This window comes from Trichoplusia ni, chromosome 1, assembly GCF_003590095.1.
Source record: "Trichoplusia ni isolate ovarian cell line Hi5 chromosome 1, tn1, whole genome shotgun sequence".
Lineage (NCBI taxonomy): Eukaryota > Metazoa > Arthropoda > Insecta > Lepidoptera > Noctuidae > Trichoplusia > Trichoplusia ni.
In genome coordinates, this window is record NC_039478.1 from 16,382,349 (window position 1) to 16,389,102 (window position 6,754).

The window sequence follows — 6,754 nt, forward strand, 5'->3', positions numbered from 1 at the left end:
TTTTAACTGGACTCGTGCCTGTTTAGAAACATGTTTCTTATGAATATTTCATTGTTAGACTATTTAAATTGTCAGATTTGTTAACGTCGGTAGATATTGATGAACCGTTGCTTACAAGAAATTTCTTTACAAACTTTCAAGTTTTCATCCATTCATTCAGTCATCAGCGAATCAAAATAACTGCATAATGAATGACTGTCTATGTATTGTGGTCTATTACTTAAAACTTTTTACCAAGTTGATTCTTACAAGAAAGCTTTCTCCGCCACGGTTAAAGTTATACAATAAGCATAACTGTAAACATCCGTTCTTACCTTTGCTTAGGCAAGTCCGTTAAAATTCCGGCACACTGCTTTTAAGATACACTAACACTTATTCGATTTTAGCGAGTCGATCGAGCGTCGGATCCCCGCACCGTTATTCACGTCATATGTGTGTCAAATAACGAGAAAAATTCTCACAATCTCCGTGGGCACTCACGTAGGGAACAGTCGAACACAATCACTGGCACAAAGGTTTAATTTTAATTCACTGATCACTGTAATGTAGGTAGAACTAGAAGGTAGTAGTGGTGCAGGGAATGCACAGTTGGTTGCGCGCGCGGCGTCGTCCGCGTCGCAGCTCGTGTTGGCGCGGGCAGCGCTTGCGTCGGTCGTGCGTCCGCCTCTCTCTCGCATCGGCGACTGGCGCTTGCCTCCTTCACCTTCGCCGCGCGGCCCGCCCGTTTCGCAACCTCAGCGGTTTCCTTGCAGATATCTTGTTGCATGGCAACTGTTCCAACGCTGTGACGCCGCAATAACAAACCGATTTTGGACCATATCGATTGTTTTTCGATATTCTTTTCGTTTCAACTCAATGTGAGTTGAGTTCGGCACGCATGGGTGACGTAAACAGGTGGAAGCGGAAAGTAAACAAACAACCTATTGCAAAGCTGTAACTTAAAATTGTTGCTAAAGGATCTTCGTAATGAAATTAAAATTGCAATTGTCTTGTAACTACTTATAGTGGGTAATAAAAAGTAAGTAAAATGTACTAGGTTTAAATTGTTTATTGGACAAAGGAACCCGGAACTCTTAGAGTGCAGACAGATGCAGCAGGTCGCGAGCCAAGTCAAACTGGTTGTATTGCTCTTGATCTTAACAAAGACTAGGTACTAGCCTTTCAAAACTAGTATTCCAATACCTAAGTATAGAATAGATAATAAAATTTTACAAGAGAATAAAATCGAACGTGACCGAAACGGCTTGAAGTGGACTTTCTATCGATAACAATTCGATTATTGTTTCGATTCTGTGAAAAAGCACATACGTTGATACGTAGCGTAACGATGATGAAATCGATATATTGACAGTTCGTTCGAGTGTCACAATTATGATGGATCGAAGTTTTACGTTGAATTGTTTCTTAGGCGTTGATATCTTTTGGCTTGAGTGCGGAGTGGCCCGGACTTGCTTGCAGAGAGTTGCTCTTGGCAACAGAGAGGTACTTTCTAGCCTTGTTCTTAGAAAAGGCTTTAGAAGTTCATTAAGCGTACGTGATCGATACGTCGTGATCGCTGGCGGTGGCTCGAGATAATTTCTAATCTTCTTACTGCACATTTTATTTTCTTGCTACCTACTACTTTTATATTAAAATGTAATTTTTATGTAAGGGTCCATTTTACGATCGGTTAACACGCTGTAACTCGTGAACCGTGATAGCTAGATGGTTGAAAATTTTACAGCTGATTGCAATACAGGTATTTTGATTGCCGTTATAACACTATATACCATATTTTCATGTTTGCATGGAAACTTCAGTAGACAATCCAACTCGCACTTGAATTTATTTTTTTAGGTACACTTCAAGAAACCTGCCTAGTCACATGAAGTAATTTTCTAAGCTTGGACGCCTTACAAAGATTGTTCGCGGAGAAAAAAAATACCAATGAATAAATGTATGTTTCTTCAGAACTAACTAGGCCTAGCTTATGAATAACTAAAACAAAAACACTGAAATTCAATGAAACGTAAATGTCCCAAAATTTAGAAATCAGCTAACATAATGATGATTACAAAACTTTTCAAATCTCAGATTAGCGTAGGCCATGCCTTATATTAGACACGCATCTTCTTTACGCAAACGAATGTATGTTGAACCACATGATATAAGATAAAAGTACATACGAAAATCGACCTTATTGCAGTAAAACAAGTTACAGTTTGAAAGATACTTAAAGTCGTTTAAGACTTGCAAACCATCATACGCGGATGAAGTGGATATAAAAGAAGGACGATATACACCTGTACTTCATTTTAAACTCACAAAAATATAACATGAGAGTATTGTGTACGTCAAATAATATACCATTATTATATGAACAAAGATCGAAACATTAAAGACAGCTCTGAGGGTCTATTAACACGTCTTAATGTAATCTCATTATGGCTGTATAAGCGTGACAGCGCTATACGACAAAGAGCTGCATCTCTCTTTAATATGAACATAATATGACTAAGACTTATCGGTAATCCCTAAACTTTTACCATTTCTATTCAGTTCACTGTACATTCGTCACATTCGACCACAAAGATTCAATAGCACATTTACTCCTAGACTATGAGGTTGACTTTTGCATAACACCAAGCTTGTCATCAAGAATAACGTTGCGGAAATAATATGGAAGAGTGTAGTTATCTACTTAGCAGAAATAACACCGGATGTCGGTTGGACAACACGAAATCATGGCGGTCACTCGATGAGATTTAAATGGGTGGTTTATGTAACGCATGGGGAAATGGAAACTACGGGGCAGTAGGTATAGTCCGGTGGAGCGTGCAAAGCCCGCAGACAGGACTGTTTAAACACTCCGTAGAAAGAGCTCTAGAACAAGAGCTTATATTTTTAAGAACAAAGAGTACAACCAATTGCAAATAAAAACTACTGAATATTTTGATGGGACCAAAAGACAGATATTTCTCGTAAAATGAACAAATAATTTATAAAATTGGTTCATTCGGTTCGAAGTGCTGAGGGAACAAGAAAACAGTCGTATTGAGACTTTTCGAAGTCATTTAAAAACACATCGGCCTATAGCATGATTCCAGTAACACTTGGTAGTACACCCGTATGGCGTGTTATATTTGGCAATTTCAGTGTTTCAGTAATAAACCACGTAAAAGAGAAATCAATTAATCAATTTGTCGGAATCTTTTAGTATCAAGAACATTTTCGTGTCGCTCCAGTATTTATACAAATATCAATTTCAAAGTCAAGATTTGTCGGTCAGATCAAAAACAAATTAGTATGTCTACACACATTTTTTCGTTACAAGCCTACTGTCTTGTTACGAAAAAACATTCTTACACACATTGACTTACGATCTTGTCCCCAATTTTCCCAAAAAGGCTACATAGCACCTACGCTAAACCTCATTATTTAATTAAAAGTGAAAAGCTGTTTAAAGATTTGTCATCGGCATTAAAAAGTTTACAATACAATTGCAAAATCAGGGGACCAAGCACCGACTCGTTGTAGGTGCGGGACAACGCTCTGCACCTTGTAATGCGCTTTCTCGTTTTATTTTAGCAGGTGGTGTTAGGCTTGCTGATTTTGTCATTGTCGCGGTGAATTAAGTGACCTATGACTAGTTCCGTTTGACAATGAATTACTTTCTATTCGTATTGCTAAATGGCCAGTATTCGGGATATTAGTCACTTGTCAAATACTGGTATGGGAAGGGTTATGGAAAATGGATGTTCAGAAGAAAGTCGGTGAAAACCATTCGTATTTAGATATCGCTTCCTTTAGGTTCTGAAATAATGAGTAAAAAAATCAAGTATTTTTTTTATCCCGTTCACAAAATTATTTGACAATATTTTTGGCTGATACGGAACTGCTAAGAAAGTTTCAAAGACCATCTGGACTATTTGGACAGGAATTCACTTTACTGAAATAAAACTGGATTTCGAAGTAATTTTGAGAATTAAAAAACAAACTTCAAAATAAAGTAAGAATTATGAAAAAGGTAGAACTTAACAAACAAATAATTTATTTTTAAAACCTAGTTACGTTAATTCATTTTAAACAAGACAAGACAGTGACAATTATTGAGACGTTAGTAAGAAACGTGATCATATTATAAACATGATAGTTACGACGTCTGATAGCACGCCATGGGACTTGGCACGCAAATGCAGTTCATAGGAAACCTCTTCGTACAATTATAGAGTTAGATTGTTTTGAAATTATAGAGCATTGAATTGTATTATATAATAGCTAGGGACTATTGTAAAACTTTAGTATGAGTCTAGATTAGAGACATTTGTAAAGTCTTTAATGCTGATAAAATCAGTCTAATATCATAAAGGCAGAAAATCGCTTTTGTATGAATGTTTATTACCTTTTCATGGTCAAACGATTGAACCAATTTTGATAAACTTTGTTATAAAGTAGTTTGGATTGTAGGGTCCTTTCAACTGATGTTTTATAATTTCAAAATCCATTTGGATGAAGTAACATTAGCGCTATAGAATGCAGATGAAATGGCAACTTCCTTGAATTTATTTACGGATTTGCAAGTTACCATTCGGTGTAGCATGCAGTTCAGAGGCTAAATAAAGGTGCATTCTCATACGATATTTATAACCAAGGTAAACGAGACTTATATAAAAACTTTTTTAATCCTTTATCGAGAAGTCTAAAACATACAAAACACACAAAGGCTGAATTAAAATAGGAGTCTATATTTAAATATTGAAAGTAAGTCGTGACCGATTTTAGACTGCTTAATTTTTTGCCACCATTGATCTATCGTGCTTATGATAAGTTATACCAACACTATGGACGAAGTAAACGTTAGTTTAAGTCTAATAATAATCTGCCGACCAGTAGGCACCTGGCAGCTGCGCGGGACATATTATGCGTGTGCGCAAACACAAGTGCACTCTTTATTCCCAAACTCTCATAGCCCAATAAGACGTGGGTTGCGTAGTTTGGTTTGACTGAACTTCAAACATGCTTCAAACGGTATTAATAAACACATGACGATCAAAACAATAATGTTTAGTAATCCAAGTTTTAAAATTAACCCAAATAAATATAATATCTTTAATGTAGAGCAGCGATCTCTGTCCAAAAAAAGCATCAATACTTATTCGAAAGCCTTCGTGCTGACTTCTGAAGCTTCCGCATAAGTCGTACTTGCATATAGACAGTACATACATACGTAGATATGTGAAGAATGTGTGAATAGGATTTCATGTCGCAGTGACTGCCAGTGAAGAGTGAAACAATGGAACATCTACATATACTGTCTAGATGCTTTGAAACCTTTGTTCAGTGATGCGGAAATCATTAAATGGTTATCGTCTTTCTTTTATTTATATACAAATGTGAAGATTTCCATGATTATTGATTAGATTTTGTTTTATTGTGTGAATAAATGATGCGAGTAAAGGTTTTATTGCGTAAGTTTTCGCTTGGTGTTCTGTTCAGAAAGAAAGCTTCTGGTGAAGTTTAAAAAAAAAACATTTTTTACTTGAAAAAAAGATTTTAAAACAAAACAACGTCATAAAATCTAGAACAAATTCTTTAGATCGTTTGTTACATTTTATCACATTCAGGACATATTTTAATTATAACGCCAACTAAATAGCTTCCTTATCAAAGACTCATGTTTATATGCCGAAGAAAAATTGAACGTAAGTACCTACTATACTACAAAAATGAAATCAAAACTTCAAGTCCTAAAATACATTACATGTGGTCAAATAACAAAAAGCACTCAAATCGATATAAAATACAAATTTCGAATTCATGAAGGCCGATTTTATCGAGTTGTATCGAGCAGTGCAATATTTCATGTGGTCCGCGACTCGCGTCATTGTGTGTATGTGGGTCGATCGTAACAGACGATAGGCACGAACAGAGCGGCTCGTCAACACATCCGCCACCGGACGAGCGTTGCTCTTTTGTGTGGGCGTACACTGTTTTATACGATACGAGAATTTTAATATTTGTATTTTTTTTAACTTTGTAATGCAGTAAGAAAGAAAGAGAGTCATTTGGGAAAAAAACGAGGGCAGGGGTTTTTTTTGCTGTGTGAATTTCACAACACATTGCCATACACAGACCTTAAACGCGGATGACGTAGCACGGCGGTTAGGTTTATTCAGAGTCTGACAGACAGGTGGTGTAAAGGAGGATGCGCCCACTATTTAAAAAAAAAGAGAGTTTTGTTTGTAACACTAATTACGTACTTATTAAGGTAATGAAAAATTCTATCCACGGGGACGAAGTCGCGGGCAACAGCTAGTATAAATTAATAATGAATTCTTATTTCGCCTGTTTGATCGCTTTTTATAATTATTCTTACTTGTCAATATTAAATTTTGATAACATCTTATTTTATACGGCATGATGGCTCTAAATTTTTGGCAATTTACTGAAAACTTCTCTTCATAATTTTATCTAACTACTACCACATCATATCCAATGTATTTTTATTGGAATTTTCCTTCAGTTTAACAGACTTAAACAAACAGCTGATACTGCGTGAACAAGATAATGTCGTAAGCCCTGAGGCTCTATGACCACTATTTTATAGTTGTGGAAAACGTGTGGACGGAGTAGAGCGCCATCGATCTTAGACATCCACAATAATATTACTTTAAAACATGGCGGTACGTACTCGGAACATTAATAACGTCACTGCAACAATGACGTGGTGCAATGAAAACAAACATTACTATAAGTGATGGTCCACAGCCATTCA

General features: G+C 36.2%; 1 protein-coding gene across 2 annotated transcripts in view; it reads right to left on the bottom strand.

Moving 5' to 3' along the window:
• LOC113497218 overlaps positions 1-1,862 on the bottom strand; it is a 145,607-nt gene extending 143,745 nt beyond the window's left edge. Inside the window, exon 1 of one of the 2 annotated variants that reach the window (XM_026876661.1) lies at positions 315-1,862. The gene's annotated coding sequence lies outside the window, so the exon portion shown is untranslated. The remainder of the gene's footprint in view (positions 1-314) is intronic. The other variant, XM_026876678.1, reaches the window with a different exon arrangement.
• Positions 1,863-6,754: the final 4,892 nt, after the last annotated feature.